At 41.0% G+C, this 19,388-nt stretch overlaps 1 protein-coding gene across 1 annotated transcript in view; it reads left to right on the forward strand.

The window, feature by feature from the left end:
• The first annotated feature begins 602 nt into the window (after window positions 1-602).
• wdr37.S (WD repeat domain 37 S homeolog) overlaps window positions 603-19,388 on the forward strand; it is an 82,320-nt gene continuing 63,534 nt past the window's right edge. Inside the window, exon 1 of the mRNA XM_018269048.2 lies at window positions 603-741. The gene's annotated coding sequence lies outside the window, so the exon portion shown is untranslated. The remainder of the gene's footprint in view (window positions 742-19,388) is intronic.

The following is a 19,388-nucleotide window of genomic DNA, read 5'->3' on the forward strand; positions in this document are numbered from 1 at the left end:
ATTTTGGAAGTAAAAAGAGGGACAAAAAAATTTTTTCCGCACGTAGCGCAGCATTTTTATGACCACACCCCTTTCTGTGGCCACACCCCCTAATTACCATGTTTGTTTTACAAAATTTGGCAGGTTATGAAAGTTTGAAAATATTTCTCCTTATGTAAACTGTTTTTGTGTCTCAAAATTGTTACAAAGTATCTTATTTGCACCTGTTAGCTGTTCTGGGCTCTCTGCTAAAAGCCAATTAAGTGAGAAACTTTGTTTCTTTTTCTGGCTGTTCAGTGCAGAGAAAAGAGGGACTTTCCAGTACAAATGAGGGACTGTGGGTTGAGCTGTCAAAAGAGGGACTGTCCCTCCGAAAAAGGGACAGTTGGGAGGTATGGTTTAGATATGGGTTGGATCAATGCAGGGCAGCTAATTCCATGTTTATGTCCTCCCCTCACTGGATCATCAACATGAAAATAACCCCAGAACCAAAGCGCGCCAGCAGGAGGCAGAAAGGGCCTCATGTGTAAGGTGTTTGGTAACAGACAGGGCGCTCCTCCAATCCAAAACGCGCATTCTGCCAGCGCGTCTGTCCAATCAGCGAAATCTTCCCCGAGCTGTGGTGACTGAAAGAGGAGAGGGGCGGGACTTCCGTTGTCAAGGCGAAATGCCCGGAGCTGGTGCTGGTTCGTGTGTTGGAGAGTGAGGCGGAGGAGGTTGACTTTGCCACTCGCTGCTGTTGCCGATCTTCTTACCAGACAGGTAATGGGTGAAGGGGATCTGGCGGGAATAATGGGGTGAGCACGGCGGGCTGTGATGGAGATAACACTCAGGATGCTGCTGCGAATGTCAGTCAGTGAGGGAGGAGGCGGTGGGATGTCAATGTAAACATTATAAGGTCTCTCAGCCTTTTGTTGTTGTACTACAGCTCCCAGCAGCCTCTGGCAGATTCCTACGTCACTGGCAACTGTGTGTGTCATTAAAGACTGTCTGACACAAAGGAATGATGGAAGAACTCTCATTATACATTCCCTGTGGCTTACACTTTTGTCTAAATGTAATTGTTACTGTCCCTTTCTGTTCTCCAAAGGTGGCCATACCGGGGCCCATAAAAGCTGCAGACAGACCGTGTCGGCAGCTTATTGGCCCGTGTATTGGGCCCCCGACGGGCTTCACCGATTGAGATCTGGCCGAAAGTCGGCCAGATCGCGATCGGATGGGACGAAAAATCCCGTCGGACTGCGACCGCCTCTATTCGTTGATGTGGTCCCGCAATCCGACCGCCCATTGCTATTCGTTAGGATCCGATCGTTGGGCCCTAGGGCCCACGATCGGATCAGCCCAATATTGCCCACCTCAAGGTGGGCATATCGGGGAGAGATCCGCTCGTTTGGCGACATCACCAAACGAGCGGATCTCTCAGTGTATGGCCACCTTAATTCTGACACAATGTAGCAGCAGTCTCTTCTCCTCCAGGTCTCTTCTTATCAGCCGGGGTCGCTCTACTGCTGTCTCTCCAGTCCCATGTGTGTTAAAGAGATGGTTCACCTTTGTTTTATCGTTTAGTATGATGTAGAGAGGGAGATTCTGAGACAATTTGCAATTTAGTTTCATTTTTCATTATTTCCGGTTTTTCAGGTATTTAGCTTTTTATTCAGCAGCTCTCCAGTTTGCAGTTTCAGCAATCTGGTCGCTAGGGTCCCAATTCCCCTAGCAACCATGCATTGATTTGAATTAGAGACTGGAATATAAATAGGAGAGGCCTGGATAGAAAAATAAGTAATAAAAAGTAGTAACAACAAAAATTCTATGTAGCCTTACAGAGCATTTGTTTTTAAAGGGGTTGTTCACCTTAGAGATACCTTTTAAAATGACGTAGAGAGTGATATTCTGAGATAATTTGCAATTGGTTTTTATTCTTTAATATTGAAGGTTTTTGAATTATTTAGCTTTTTATTCAGCAGCTCTTCAATTTGCATTTCAAGCAATCTGGTAACTAGGACCCAAATGACCCTAGCAACCATGCACTGATTTGAATAAGAGACTGGAATATGAATAGGCGAGGCCTGAATAGAATGATCAGTAATAAGTAGCAATAACAATACATTTGTAGCCTTACAGAGCTTTTGTTTTCAGATTGGGTCAGTGACCCCCATTTGAAAGCTGGAAAGAGTCAGAAGTAGAAGGCAAATAATGATGAAAAATTATAAAAATATAAAAAAAGGAAAAAGTAAGAGCAATCTCCATATTGCTTATAAAGTACTGAAAGTTAACTTAAAGGGTGGTTCACCTTTAAATTAACATTTAATATGATGTAGAGAATGATATTCTGAGATAACTTGCAATTGGTTTTCATTTTTTAGTATTTGTGGTTTTTCAGTTATTTTAGCGCAGCTCTCCAGTTTGCAGTTTCAACAATCTGGTTTGTATTTGTATTGTATTGTATTATTTGTAGTTTTTTATTCAGCAGGATTCTAGAAGGATCAGTAATAAAAAGTAACCATAACAATACATTTGTAGCCTTACAGAGCATTTGTTTTTTAGAAGGGGTCAGCGACTCCCATTTAAAAGCTACAAAGAGTCAGAAGAAAAAGACAAATACAGTAGAACCCCCATTTTACATCCCCCGATTTCAACTTTTCCCTCATTTTACATTATTTTTTTATGGTCCCACCTATATATTATAAATAATAAATTTCCCTGATTTTACATTTTCCTGGATTTTACACCATTTTTTTCTGGTCCCCTGAAAAACGTAAAATGGGGCTTCTGCTGTAACGATAAAACTATAAAAAAATAAATAATAAAAACCAATTGAAAAGTTGCTTAGAATTGGCTGCTCTATAACATAATAAAAGTGACCTTAAAGGTGAACCACCCCTTTAAGATGGGGGGTCAGTGACCACCATTTGAAAGCTGGAAAGAGTTAGAAGAGAAAGGCAAATAATTCAAAAACTATAGGAAATAAAGACCAATGGGACCAAGTTGCTTAGAATTGGCCATTCTATAACATACTAAAAGTTAAGTTGAAGGTGGACCACCCCTTTAAGGTGTTACAGTTAGCGCACAGACATAGTAAATCTGTAACCCCCTCCCCCCCCACACACACACCAGATTCCAGGATGCGCTTTTTGAAGGAAGGTGCTGGGAGTTGCAGTTACATGAGGTCACTTGCTGCACAGGGGCAATACCACATTTTGGAAACTGGACTGTTGTTCCCTATGTCTTGATGGACATCTGAGTACCCTGTGCATCATGGGGATGTATTTATCTGTCTCACAGTGAGAGCAATCAGAAGGACACTGACATACAAGGGGGGAAAGTGCCAGTCAGAATTTGGCCCAATAACTGCCAGTTTCAGGTTGTCATAAGAAACAGTAGCTACAGCCTTGTATTGACTGTAACAGGGATTTGGTGTGAACCATCTGGCGATGCCAATACTGGCTCTTCTTAGACTAAAACTTGGCATAGTTTGAAAACCAAGATTGTTGGAAAAATTGCAGAAGAACTACCTTATACCCGAAATACACTTACTTCAGGTTAAAGGGAATCAAACCCTTAATAAAAAAAAAAAAACATACCCCCCTACCCTACTTAGACCCAAACTCCTTCCTCTACCCCAGCCTAGCTGCTACCCAGGGAAAATGCCCCTAACTCTTTAATTACCCCTCCGTTCAGATTCTGTCCAGTGGAGTTCACGGCAGCCATCTTCTTCTCTTCGGTAATCTTCTAAATGAGACGCGGCGCATTCGCAGTTTGAGCAGTTTTCTGTTTTGAGGCAAATGCGCATGTGCTGAAACTCACGAACATTGCTGAAGCCCCTATCTCATTACCGATTGCCGTGGCTGAAGATGGCGCCCATGAACTCGACTGGACATAATCTGCACACAGTAGTAAGTAAAGAGTTAGGGGTATATGCCCGGGAGGGGGGGAGCTAGGCTGGGGGGAGGAGGGTAGGGTTTTTTTTTATATTAAGGGGTTTCTCCTTTAAGAAATGGCAGTACTGAGGACCACCTTATACCCCCAATATGGTTGTTTGCTGAAAAGCTTCATTTGTAACAAATGAATATGTAAAGAAATAAATAGGTGCTGACTGCAGGAATATCACCCGATCACCTCATATGTGAAAGAAGTTTATTATGCCATAGCATAAATCCATATGTCTGCATGGAGCAGGGAAGAAGAAACTGACTTTATACTACAGGCAGCGACACAATGCTGGCACCACTCCTCGTTTGTTCAACAACGTTCGTCCTTACACGAATCAAACAATACGGTTATAAATAATAGTTCTGCGTGGATGGCATATCGTGTGGTAAAATAATCGTCAGACGATCGTTTAACGATACGATCGGTCATCGCAGAACGATGAGCGTATGCCTGTGTATGGCCACCTTAAGTCACATGACTGGGGGCAGCTGGGAAACTGACAATATTTCTAGCGCCATGTCAGATTTCAAAATTAAATATAAAAGAAAAAAACCTGTTTGCTCTTTTGAGAAATGGATTTCCGTGCAGAATTCTGCTGGAGCAGCACTATTAACTGATGAGTTTTGGAAAGAGAAAAAAGTATCCCTTTAATTATTAAAGAGGACAAGAGCAGGCAAGTTTTAGGAAGTCGTAACATTAAGCAAGCTGATCATCCGCTGCATAAGTAATGGGCACACACGCAACAGGAACTTTCCCCAGGCACGTTAGCACACGGACCCTACCCAAGGTCATTAGCACGTTTCTGCTTGTTACACGCCTGTCTTGCAAATAGATTTAACCACAAGGTTTAAGTACACCGGGTACTTATCAGGCAAGGTCTGGAGCAAGACGTTTCCTTATTTTCTGCTTTTGGAGCCTGTGATAGAAATCTGCGCTATGAATAATAGGAGATCCTAATTACTGAGAATACTCATTTACTAACATTGCGCAGATCTGGCCCAGCGCAGTAACCAGTAGCAACCAATGAGCAATTAGCTGAGCTCGGTATACTGCAAAGTGACTAATGCAAGGAAATCTCTGGTTTGTGTGGGTTATTACACTGGGTCACATATACTCATCTTTAGTAAATGAGCCCACGTCACAGTACCATACAGCACAGTACATGTATGGGATCCGTTATCTGGAAACCCGTTAACCAGAAAACTCTGAATGACGGAAAGGCCATCTTCCATAGACTTCATTTTATTCAAATAATCCACATTTTTAAGAATTGTTTCCTTTTTTCTCTGTAATAATAAAACAGTAGCTTGTACTTGATCCCAATTAAGATATAATTAATCCTTATTGGAGGCAAAATCAGTCCCATACATGTACTTTGTATCTTATAATGACCAAAGTGACCTCACAAAAGCCCCGATCTGCATTGATGTCTCTAAGCACATCTCTAAGCATTATATAGTGACTAAAGTACCCCCTCTTGTAAATTATAAGGATATTATTAGTTACCGAGGTGTTTCATGACCATATAAATACACGAGACTGAAGGCAGAAATGACATCAATACTCACCATTTATAACTGATGACATCAGTACTCACTGTTTATATAGTGTATAATGTACCCCCTATTATAAAATATAAGGATATTACTGTATATGTCATCACGAAGGCAATGTGTGTTATAATAAAAAAAAAATAGGAATGCACCGAATCCACTATTTTGGATTCGGCCGAACCCCAGAATCCTTCACGAAAGATTTGGCCGAATACCGAACCTGAATCCTAATTTGCATATGCAAAATACAGTTTTCCCTATTGTAAAATATAAGGATATTCTAAGTCACCTTGAAGTTCCATGACCTGTATAAACACCATACACATGCCAACAGTATTGAGCTGTAATGATACTACAGGTATGGGAGCCATTATCCGGAAACCCGTTATGCAGAAAGCTCCGAATTACGGAAAGACTGTCTTCCATAGACTCCATTTTATTAAAAAAATCCAAATTTTTTAAAATGATCTCCTTTTTCTCTGTAATAATAAAACAGTCGCTTGTACTTGATCCCAACTAAGATATAATTAATCCTTATTGGAAACAAAACCAGCCTATTGGATTTATTCAATATTTACATGATTTTCTAGTAGACTTAAGGGGTTATTTACTAAACTCCGAATGCAAATAGCCCGAAAAATTCTTGGTTTTTTCTTTATAAAATCAAACTTTTAAAAAAATCACAAATTTTTCGGAATTTATTAAACCCCCGAGGATGGAAAAGTCCGAATCTGAAAATCCGGCATCTCAGACCTGTCGATTTCTTATATAAGTCAATGGGAGAAGTCCCAATGATTTTTTGATGTACGCTGGGTTTTTGGCAATACCTCTAAGTTTTCGGGTGAAAAATCAGAGAAAATCGGATGAAAAATCCGAGAGAATCGTGAAAATCTGATTTGGGAAAGTGTATTAATAAATAAGCCCAAAAAACCCATTGGATTTGGTCAGAGTTTTTTATATTGAGATAAATTCAGACTGATAAATAACCCCCTTAAAGTATGAAGATCCAAACTATGGAATAATCCATTTTCCGGAAAATCCCATTGCGGATAACAGGTCCAATACCTGTATTAGTACATGTATAGCCAGCTTGAGAGTATAAGAATAACTGTAAAGGGTTGCTTGATTGACAAGCAGAATACTATTTACTGTTTATCCCCTTCAACTACCTGGAGACAAAGGAACCCAATAGCTCCTTATATTTCCAACTTCATCCTGATTTAATTACGAGTTTTGTATTTAGACTGCATCTAATAAAGAGCCAGACACGGAAAGCAGTTTATTATAAGAAAACAAATCCCAACATGTAGCGTAAAATAAATATGTGCTGATTTCAGTGGACATTGTGTCTTTGGCACCTCGCTGAGTGTAACACAGTTATTATCCCCCCCGGGTGAAGCAAAATAGCAGCAAAGCACATTTCTCCTTCAATATTCCCCTTTGTTTCAATGACAGACTTATTGTTTGAAAACGTTGCATAGAAACTCCAATTTAAATAGGATCCAAATGTAAACAAAATATTCCTTCATGTAAAGACATTCAATGAATAAATCAGGCAATTTGACAATAAATGTTAATAAGTGTCTTATCAGTTAAAATGTGAATTTAATGTAAGTGTATTTGCAGATAGGATTCCCTTACATCTCACTGGGTGTTCAGGATACTGTAAGAAAACATTCACGGGGAAAAAAGCAAAAAGCTCTATCAGTATCTACATTTACAAACTCACAAGTTGAAAGGCGTTTCTTTGTATCTTCAGGCAGATAATTGTAAAATAAAATCGAATATATATATATATATATATATATATATATATATATATATATATATATATATATATATATATATATATATATATAATAACTAAAGACCATGAATATGTTATAACATATATGTTATAATCAGGGCTTAGTGATGTCATGTCGTGATAGTTTGCTATTTCCTCTATGTATACACACTCCCAAACCCAACCAACCAACCAACCCACCAACCAAACCCACCCCATCCACACATGGGTGGACACAGATCCAAAAATGTTAGGGATCTATCACAGGAAGTGATGTCATCAAAAGTGGGCGGGGACAGAAACAAGTTTTGTAAAACTTTTAAAAGGAGTAAAATATAGACAATATTACATAAGATAAGAAATTTAGACGAGACCTGTGACCCGCAGACCCGCATCTATACCCGCACCTGAAGATCTTTTTGCGGGTAACCCGTGGGTACTAAACTATAATTAACCCTTATTGGAAGCAAAACCGGCCTATTGGGGTTATTTAATGTTTACATGATTTTCTAGTAGACTTAAAGTATGAAGATCCAAATTATGGAAAGATGCATTGTGGATAACAGGCCCCATACTGAAGTATACACATGACAAGGCGTGTTTGTCTTATACGTATTTAGTAAGTCTCAGAACTTCAAGCTTTTAAACACAGTGCAGTATAAATCCCCAGCCCATGCATTTTTGTGATTCTCTTACAAATTGAGCACAGACTTCTCCTGTGCTTCAACTTCCTTGTATTTTACCATGTACATAATAATATGCTTATGTTTAAAGGGATACTGTCATGGGAAATCATGTTTTTTTTTTTTTTTTTAAATGCATCAGTTAATAGTGCTGCTCCACCACGGCGTGATTGTCTTCCTTCTTCTTCTTTCTTCAAATTTCCCGGGGCAGACGCATTTGCAGTAGAACAAAATAGCCATCTTTTTCGTTAAAGGGGAACTATCGCTAAAATGAAAATTTAATATAAGCTTCCTCACACTGAAATAAGAAACTTTGTAAATCTAATCAATTAAGTATTCTTTACTGTTTCTGAAATAATTAAGTTTATATTCACTATCCCCCTCTCAGCATCTGTTTCTCTTCATTCTGCCTTCATGCAGCAGTTGGGTGTCAGATATTCATTGACAGTTAGATCCAACATATCTTATAGGGGGGGTCCTTTCCTAGCAGATGAATTGGATCTCTCTCAAATAAACTGATTCCAGTACAAACTAAATTTAACAAAATAACTGCCTTTTGCACAAATCCTGCATGTAGAGAGACATGATGTCTGGTGATTTTAATAGAGTGAGATCTAATACATCTTCTAGGCAACAGGAGCCCCCTAGATATATTGGATCTAACTGTCAATGAATATCTGACACCCAACACCTGCATGAAGACAGAATGAAGAGAAATGATTCTGAGATAGGGATAGTAAAGATAAACTTGATTAGTACTGAATATTTAATTGATTGTATTTACAAAGTTTCTTACATCAGTTTGCTGAAGATTATGTTAAATTTTCGTGATAATTCCCTTTTGAAGTTCGGCCTTTTGCTCTACTGTGCATGCGCAGCCCCAAGAAGAAAGAAGAAGCTGGAAGAGGATCGCTCCCGGGTGCTCGCTGGAATAACCCCGGGCCGTTGCAGTTTCTGCTGATGGGAAAACTGTCCCGGGATTTCAGGTACGTAAATACAATCACTTGGGGTGCCTAACTTTTGAAACCCCCAAGTATAACACACCTTTCCTTTTCCTTTAAAAAAAAAGAGAAGCAGCAGAAGAATACTTGGGTAATGCTTAGGCTGCACATTTAGATATGGAAGTTCTCCCATGACTATCTACAGATTACTGACTATTGATGACCCTGGCCGCTTGCTTTGTCCCTGAACTTGCAGAACATTTTCCTTCACTTCTCGGCACACTGTCAGTATGTTTATCTCCTCCTCCTTCCCCATAGCTTTACATGGGTAAATGAGGAGAAATTCAATTAAACTGCCAATTGAGGAAGCTGCTGAAATGTCCTACTTGGGAGTAATGACCTCTTTTGTAGCCAAGGTCATTGTCTTCTCATCCATCACCGTCTCTGTCTTTTAAAAGACAACTGCGCTGACAAAGTGCTTACTGTTCTGTTTCACTACGATCGCCCTAAATACAGTGAATTGTTTTTACTGCAATAGAGAAACGGTAAAAACAAGGTGTATAACTGGATCTAAAACTGGCAATACACATACCGATTTATACAATTTCTGGTATTTGACTGATATCTGTGTTCCTAGATATTGTTTATGGATAGGGAAGGTTTGACAGTGCAATCCTCAGATGTACCATCTCAGACAACATATCATATACATAATAGCTACAATAAAAAGTGCACTCCCACTCAAACCAAACCCATACGCTTTAAAGGAGAAGTAAAGTTTAACTAAAGAAATATCTAGAAATGTTGTACATTATGTTTTGGGCTTCTGTACCAGCCCAAGGCAACCACAGCCCTTTAGCAGTAAAGATCTGTCTCCAAAGATGCCCCAGTAGCTCCCCATCTTCTTTTCTGCTGATTAGGGACCCACTCACAATATACAGTACACATAGAATAGAAATGTCACAATATAAGGCTGATTAGTAATTAATACAGATAATTACTACATGGCAGCACAGAAACCAGTGCAATTAGCATCAGAATTTAATAATCAGCCCTGTAGCATCAGCTTATATTACAGGGGAAGCTCATTTTCTGCTGGATAATTAGTGACGAGCCCTAAGCTTAGCTTCTCAACAGCTGCTCAGAGCCCACTGAGCATGTGAGTGTCACAGACACTTTCCAAGATGGTGACCCCCTGTGACAAGTTTGAAGTCCTGGATCATTGCTGCTATTGACAAGCTGAAACTTTAGGCTGGTGCAATAATTTCATTATATACAAGATGGCATATTTAGCTATATTAATTTTTAGGACTTAGTTCTCCTTTAAACAGTGGATATGTTCAAGTTGCCATTGCTCGTAGAACAACCTATATAATGTCCTGAAAGGACACATCTTTTTTCCATTTGTCTTAAAGGGTATGTTATCGCAAAGATAAAGGTCGTCTAATGTAATTGTCAGCAACTTTCCAATATACATTTGACTTTTCAGTGAATTTTAAAGGAGAACATTCCTCCAACTAAATGGCAAAAGTTGCTATTGCTGAAAGGTCAGGTTGGTTTGGTTTCAGACTTCTGCACAAATGTCGCCAGCCTGGAGCAAGCGCAAAAGAAACCAGGACCAGATCAGTTTCTCCTATGCATACTCCCTCTTAGGGATCTGTCCAGGTCTGTCAAAGATCTGGGGTGAACAAAGATGGCAGCTGCCCACCCCGCTGCACATTCAGTTATATTACACAGGTTCCTTTCAGGGAAGGCAACTCTATGTTTCGGAATGGAGTAAGGGGGTCCTTTTGCAAGGGTGGGGGCTTGAGTAAATGTGGGTGGGGCTTTTGTATTTTTTATAAATATAGTTGCTGCTTTAGGCTGTATCTGTCTATCCTTTTCTATTCTCTGCCCTGTTTTTTCAGATTTTCAAAGCAAAGAACCAATCCTAGTTAGGGTGAGACGGGCTAAAAGGAGCCAAAAAGCCCTTCACGTGCAAAGCATGTAGCATAAGGCCTTCTGAATACAGAATGTATTTATTTACTTGCCTAGTGCCATAGACATAGCACTGCCTTAAAACCAAAAATTACAGTTTTAAGCTCCCCATAGACGCAACGATTCTTCTTGCCGAACGACCGATTTTAGGGAAGTCTGACCAATCCTTCGAAATTATCATGCGGTTAGTGGTATTCGAACGATCGTACATCTTACGATTTTTCGGCCGACATCTGTCAGGAAATTGATCGGCCAGGTCAAAAAATCTTTGTCGGTCCCAGGGCAATCTATCTATGTTTGCAGGGCCAAGCAGGCAGCTCCCCTTTGTTTTCCTGGCAAATTAGTCTTTTTAGTTGATGGTAAATTTGTACGATCGCACAATCGTTCTGAGAAGATCTGATCTTTTAAAAATCTCAACATCTATGGCCAGCTTAACTCTCACATAAGGCAATATGGTCAGAGACATGCACTCCTTTATTCAGACTTTTGAAACAGTGTAGCAGAATAGTGATGTGCGGGTCGGGCTTTTCCCGACCGAAACCCGGCCTCCCACCACCCGTGCCCACCCTTATATAGACGCTGACCCACCTCACCGATGACGTCACAAAAGGGGCGGGGCGAGAGGCGCACGTCTATAAAAACTCAACCAGGAAGTCGGAAGCCTTCATTTGGAAGGTTGCAGGAAGAGCAGTAAGAAGAGGTAAACCCGCTGCTGCCCACGACCCGGAAAAGTGCATGCGAGGTTGGCCCGAACCCGCCCGACCTGTGGCGTCCCGCTGGTATCGGCTGGGCCCGCACATCATTATAGCGGACGCCATGTGATTCAGATCCTGTTAAGAAACATAGAAGGCTCACTTCTGATGCATTTTTTACAGTTACAGAACTGGCAGTGCGAATGGGGCTGAAAAATTATGCTTTCAATTGCATTTACAAATAACTTTTAAAACATCACAGATTTTTTTTCAATATGATTGTATGTTGAAAGTTGAATAGAATTGCATTTTCATTTATACAGTAACATTTTAGTTTTGGGTTTTCATCCCCATTTATTATTTAAGCCGCCACTGCAGTTTTGGGAATGGTGACATATATGGCGTCTCCCCTTTAAGAAACAATAAGTATTCTTATTTAAAATATTTTTCGTTTTGTCCACCAGGGATTTCACATTGAAATATATTTGCTGCCAATAATACAGTGTAATCAGTGCATAATGAGGCTTACCGTATGTTGGAAGCAAGGAGGTGAAGTTCCCTGCCTGACACTTGGCATGCCGTTCATTTATGCCTCCCCATACCACTTTTACTTTTCTCAACAGTCTGGATTTCTCCAGCCTGTGATATTCTGCTAATTTATGGTGATGGATTCTATATAGAAACTCCTTGCTCCTTCTGCTTGATTTGATGCCCAAAATGGTGCTGGATGATGATATTTTTCATTTAAATACCTGTTAATCAAGAAGTACATTTTCCTATAAATATAGGGGTATCCTGGGCACTATCTACTTTGTATACCCCACTGGTGCTTGGGTGGGTTTCCTGCAGCTACTCCAGTATTTTACTAAATAATATTTGTCATGTTTAGTAGGACAGGAGGGACTTTCCTGTAACAAAAGGTTCAGGGCACACAGGCAGATTCGGGGAGATTAGTCGGTCGGCCACAAATCTCCTCTTCTGTGAGGTGACTAATCTCCCAAACTGCCTCCCCTGCCTGGCACTCGGGGCGCTTTGTTTTCTGAAGTCGCTCGAATTTTCCTTGTCGGGCAACTTCGGAAAGCCAATCACTCAGAGTGCCATCCCACCGGTGATTTACATTTTAGCCAGCGGGAAGGCAGGGGAAGCAGTTTGGGGAGATTAGTTGCCCCCAAAGAAGAAGAGATTTGTCGCTGGGCAACTTATCTCCCCGAATCTTCCTGTGTGCCCTGACCCTTAAAGAGGGTTGGGATTAGGTTTTAGTTTTTTGAACTGGAGGCCTCAGTAATGATTTAGAGAACCCTGACCTCATGTCTGAGACTTGATAAAGGGCCCGTGAATGAAGCTTTTTATTAGTGTACCATTTTAGTTACGGTGACCATACATGGGCCGATAAAAGCTGGCTATTTGCTCTTAAAGGATCAGCATGTGGCTTGTGCATTGGAGTCCACTGAAGGCCTACTCGCCTGATGTCTGGCCACAAAAGCAGCCAGCTATCTTTAGGGGAGGTTAGAAAATCCCATTAGGCTAAAGTTGGCCATAGTTGTGCGACCAGAAAAGATCTATTTGTGTATGGCCAGTTTAGTGTAAAACCCTCAAATAACAGACAGAGGAGTATCTAGATGAGCAGTTGTTGGCTCTAACTAGGAGAGTAGTTGAACTGTAAAGTAACATACTTAAAATCTTATTTGGTGTATCCTCTCCTTAACACGCCATGGTTTGCCTGTGCCGAGTTCAGATTAACACTGAACATCAGTATACGCCTCCTGCTTTGTTGTGGAACCCTAAAGGAAAACAAATTGTGACTCATTGCTCCATTTACAGTAAATTATCATTTTTTTTTTAAAAAAAGTTCAAGATGTTTATCTTGATCTAAATGCGATAAGGGAAGTGTGAATTCTGAAGTTAGTGTTAATGTTAATATTCATCTAATGGCATGATGTCAAGTGTTTCTTATAAATTGCATTATTTGCCATTGGTCAATGGCAGAGACCAGCCTTTGGACATACCAATCCCCCATAATGCTGCAGTCAATTTTGATGGACAAAAAAACTGATCTAGAGGGGCCTTTGCACATTTAGAGATGGGGTTCATTTATAAGCAGTGGGCAAATTTGCATCTGGGAAGTAACTCATAGCAACCAATCAGTGATTAGTTTTTTTTCAGTCCGCTACAGGTTGAACACTGAAAGCAATAATCTGATTGGTTGCCATTGGTTACTGCCCAGGAGCAAATTTGCCCACTGTTAATAAATGAGCCCCATTGTCTAGGGATGTGGTAGGGTTGTATGGTCCCTTTTACTTTGGTATTGGGCAGAGGTTTGTTAGACCAGTGGGACTTCATAGCAGACATAGCTAGACTCAAGGTATCACCATGCTCAAAACTGGCATAGTCATGTTCAAATTTTTCTGTAGTTGGTATTAGAACCTTTAATTTAAATTTGGTAGGGATGGTTCAGAAGATTGAGTGCTTGGGGCTACTTCTATAATAAGTCCTTGCCAAAAACAAATGTGATAAATGCTGTGTCTTTATATCGACCTTGTATGAAGGAGCTGGAGCTTGGGAGTAGAGTTGTTTTAAGGGGACCAGTCACCCAAAAAAAATATTCAAAATCCTATTTTATCAGATTAGTCACGCAAAATGAATTTAACTTACACTATATAAATTATCTGAGTCTAGTTTCCCTTAAGGTGGCCATACACGGGCCGATAAAAGCTGCCGACAGACCGTGTCGGCAGCTTACTGGCCCGTGTATGGGGCCCCCTGACGGGCTTCCCTGATCGGGATCTGGCCGGTCGATCGGATGGGACTAAAAATCCCGTCGGATCGCGACCGCATCTGTTCGTTGATCCGACCGCCCGTTCCCATTCGTTAGGATCCGATAGTTGGGCCCTAGGGCCCACGATCGGATGAGCCCGATATTGCCCACCTTTAGAGAGATCCGCTTGTTTGGCGACATTGCCAAACGAGCGGATCTCTCCGTGTATGGCCACCTTTAGTCTGGGAATTCATAATTATAACAAGCAGGCATTTTGTGGACACTGTTATTAAGACAAGCCTTGTATCATCTCAGAATCTTGTTTGTGCACCAGAATGGGGGACCTGATGTCCATTCCCATGTCCTGGCTACACAATTAAATGGGGAAGAGAACTGGGGGAATGTGGGGAGAGCAGTGACATCTGGGAAGTGCTGAATGGAAAGTGAAAGTAATTGTCTGCCTAAGGCATAGAGGAGGGGCAGACAATATTTGATTTGCAACTGAGATTTTTAAATGAGCTTACAACAGCTATGAATGCTTTAATTAAAAACAGAAATTGCATTTCATGTTTAAGTTGAAAAGGACTTTTATTATACAGCTTTTTTTGTCTGGATGACAGGTCCACTGTTGTTGTGTTGTTTATATCCCTGAAGGAGGAAAGTAGCATGGGAGTTATCTGGCATTTGATACCTGACTATATACTGTTCACTTAAAGAGATCACCAGAAATTAAACTCTTTTTTACATCTATCATAACATTGCCTTTGAAAGCTACTTATTACTTTGCCATAAAGTATTTGCACAATGCTTTTACATTACCTGTCTGATGCCCCATGTTCCTGTATAAGGGGGCTGCCATATTTGTGCAGCAGAAGTCCGCTAGCATTAGAAACTATAACTGACAGACTGAGATGGGACAGTCCGGTTTAGAAACTTCAAATAACAATTACTTACAAAAAGAAGCCTCTCTGCAAAAAATGATCAGCATGACCTATAGGTAACTTTTAATGTACATTCATATTTTAAAACGTAGTTTTTTAGTGTCAGCATCACTTTAAAACACTTTCATTTTTTTATTTTTTATGTTCTGTTCCTTTAACTAGCTGGTTTTGGGCCAATTTGCCATGATTACTGTAACTGCATTTAAAACACAAGCCGCATAGCCTTTAAGTAGATCCCTGTAACACAACAGAGCTGAAACACAATGCTCTGCTCACCATAAAAGGTTAAAAGGAACCAGAAAAAGACTCTCTCGTAACTTGATTTCCAGCACTGCCTAATGAGGCACAGGCTTGAGTCTGGACATCATCACAGGCAATACAGAGTGTGTCACGTATAGTTCAATAGGCTGCACAATCCTGAAAATGCAAAAGCAAAACCTGTAGGAAGGTCAAGGATCTGAATAGCAAGTTTAAGATTCTCTGCCCCGTAAAAACATAAAATGAGAAGAAATTATTCCTGTTCAGTCAATGCAAACATTACAGAAAAAGTTCACTATAAATCAGGGCCTCTTCCTGCCTGTTTGGGCAAGAGACCCTAATAAAATAGTTTTAAGTCTAGATTGGAGAGGCACAACCAGGGCAGCCATCAGGGGGGGACAGGGGGGAGAGTTGTAGGGGGCCCGAGGGTAACATAGTAACATAGTAAGTAAGGTTGAAAAAAGACACATGTCCATCGAGTTCAACCTTTTTTTTTTTTATTAACTACCTATCTGCCAGTTGATCCAGAGGAAGGCAAAAAACCCATCTGAAGCCTCTCCAATTTGCCTTAGAGGGGGCCCCGGCCACGCCACACTTACTTGATTAGCCGGGCCCCCCATCTTTCTGAGAGCTGCTGACTTCGGGAAGGCATGAACGTTTAAGGGGCCCTGTCCACCAATTTTCTTATAATGTGGGGGGGTGGCCCTTAATTTTGGCCACCATTTTTTTTTCTCATGTGGGGTCCTAGCCACCAATATTTATTAATGGGGGGGCCCCTGGCCACAAACGTTTTTTTATGGGGGGCCTGACCACCAATACCTTATTTTTTTATTAAATGTGGGAACCCTAGCCACCAATATTTCTTTTTGTTTTTTTTACTGTTTGGTTGGGAGGGCGGACCTGTAGGTGGGGCTTGCGGTGGGCGCATGCGATTTCTGAGGTCTGTCCTGGGCACAACCACCATCAGAGCAATAGCGGGGGTACTGTTGTTATGGACGCTGTGGTGGAGAGGCCCCAAGATGTAAAAACTTACATTTTGGGGCTGGGAATGGGGTTCATAACAGGAGGGCGTTTTTGTCATTGGGCCCTATTTTACTCCATCTGGCGGGCCCAGCTAACCGTGGCCTGATTCTATGGGCCCCTTGGGGGAGGGCACTGCTATCATAGTAAAGTGGAGCCAGCCTTTTCTTTACTGATGGTGGTCGATACAATACAGTATGTCTGTGCCTCTTTCCATCCGCAAGCCTAACCTGGAATGTAAATTATTCTTGGAATCGCTCGTTTACATTTCCCTTTGAAATTGCGACGGGTGGTGGCACAGATTCCTTTTGTTGCCATGTTACTGCCACAGCTTCATTTGCTGGACTCGTAAAAGGAACAGCAGCCGTCCACCAATTAACTACAGCAGGGCCAGAAGCGTATACAGAGGAATGGCTTATAACATTATTCTGAGCATACAGAACCTTTTTACCTTGTTTAGGGGACCCAAACAATTATGTTAAATCTGGGGAAATGTACAGTCAGGAAAATGCATTATATACAGCATTTTAATACCCCTTCCGAATTGTGTCTGTATGTTACCCTCCTATTTAGACTGTAAGTCCTATGGGGTAGGGTCCTCCAGCCCTTTGTCTCCTTGACAATGAACACTTAATCTATATTGTAATTATATTTTATATTTACCTGAATTGTATTTCTAATAATGCACTTATTGTTACTTTTTATTTCAATGACCCCTTGTTTGTTACTACTAATTTATTGTTTTGCTGTACAGTGCTTTGCCCTGAAAGGAGCTCTATACTCGGGATGCACCGAATCAGGGATTCGGCCAGAATTCGGCTTTTTTCAGCAGGATTTGGATTCGGCCGAATCCTTCTGCCCGGCCGAACCGAATCCTAATTTGCATATGCAAATTAGGGACGGGACGGAAATCACGTGACTTTTTGTCAGAAAACAAGCAAGTAAAAAATGTTTTCCCCTTCCCACCCCTAATTTGCATATGCAAATTAGGATTCGGTTCGGTATTCGGCCGAATCTTTCGAGAAGAAAGAAAATAGTGGATTCGGTGCATCCCTACTCTATACGAATAAAAATATTCATATTTATATTCCACTGTATTTGAAATCAGGTTTTTAAGCAGTTTTTTTACATGTACTCTGAGGCAGATTTCAAAACTCGAAATTTCAAGTTTTTTTTTTTTTTGGTTAAAACTGTCAAATTTGATTAGGGAGTTATTCAAATTTGATTCGAATTTTTTTTTTTTAGAAAATTCAAATTAGATTTTCAAGATTTATCATACTCTGGCCCTTTAGGAACTTGAATTTGACTATTCGCAACCTACAACCCGCAAAATTGCTGTTTAAGTCAATGGGAGACGTCTAGGGATTAATTTGGAGTTGTTTGCAGCCTTCATGGTTTGTTGCCTTAAAGGAGAACAATCCCCCCTGACCAAAAGCCCCCCTAAATTTTGTGGCGCTGCCCCTCTCCCTCCCCGCGATGTGCTTTAGTTAAAAAAAAAAAAACATTAAAGAAATTAAATGCAGAGAAGCGTAGTGGAGCTGCCAGTCGCCATCTTCCGGCTCTTCATATTGTCTTTGGGTCTCTTCCCTGACACGAAGCCTGCGGGGGGGGGGGGGGGGCATAAATATTTGGGCCAAGTCAGAAGTCAACTTCAACTGCCCTTGTGCAAATTGGTGTTGAGACCTGAAGACAATACGAAGAGCTGGAAGATGGCGACCCGGAGCTCCTTGAGTTCTCCTTTAAAGGTGAAGGAAAGCTGTCGAAGCAGTTTATTGCCAATAGATTAGCCACAATAGTGCAAGCTATAACACTATATTTATTCTGCAGAATGTTTTACCATACCTGAGTAAACAGCTCTAGAAGCTCTCTCTGTTTAGGATAACAGCTGCCATATTAGCTTGGTGTGACACCACTTCCTTCATGAGTCAATCCCTGTTCACTCATAGCTCTGGGCTCAGATTACAGCGGGGAGGGGGGAGCAAACTGAGCATGCTCAAGCCCAAGCGCTGGAGGTTTAAGCTGAAAACAGGAAGTCTGATACAGAAGCCCATGAGTACACAATAGAAGGAAAGAAATGCTGTGTTTCTTTTGACAGAGGACTCAGAACAGCATTACTTTGAGGGTTTACTGGTCTATTTATATAGACCTTTCTGATAAAGCTTACTTAATTTTAGCCTTTCCTTCTCCTTTAAGAATTGAATCTTATTTGTTTGCTTTGTGTGTGTCTGATCTAACAATATGAAATATCTTATTCATGCTCTGAGGAACATCAATGTAAATATATCTGCTTTTCTGGGTACAAAAACAATTCTTTAATTTCCACTGTGACAAATTTGGCCTCATGCCATGTTCAGGCGTTCACTAGGAAACAATATCCTGTGTTAATTTGGCTGCTCTTAGTTGAAGATGACTAATGTTTTATAAATCTTTTCCTGTCGAGTAGGAATGCTCAATGTCTTTCAATGCATCTGGGATCAGCCTGAATCAGACATGGAGTGGGGCCTGAGCTCTCTGAGCAATAGTAGCATGGAGTGGGGCCTGAACTCTGAGCAATAGTAGCATGGAGTGGGGTCTGAGCTCTCTGAGCAATAGTAGCATGGAGTGGGGCCTGAACTCTGAGCAATAGTAGCATGGAGTGGGGTCTGAGCTCTCTGAGCAATAGTAGCATGGAGTGGGGCCTGAACTCTGAGCAATAGTAGCATGGAGTGGGGCCTGAACTCTGAGCAATAGTAGCATGCAGTGGGGCCTGAACTCTCTTAGCAATAGTAGCATGGAGTGGGGTCTGAGCTCTCTGAGCAAAAGTAGCATGGAGTGGGGCCTGAGCTCTCTGAGCAATAGTAGCATGGAGTGGGGTCTGAGCTCTCTGAGCAATA

This window comes from Xenopus laevis, chromosome 6S (genome assembly GCF_017654675.1).
Source record: "Xenopus laevis strain J_2021 chromosome 6S, Xenopus_laevis_v10.1, whole genome shotgun sequence".
NCBI classification, from domain to species: domain Eukaryota; kingdom Metazoa; phylum Chordata; class Amphibia; order Anura; family Pipidae; genus Xenopus; species Xenopus laevis.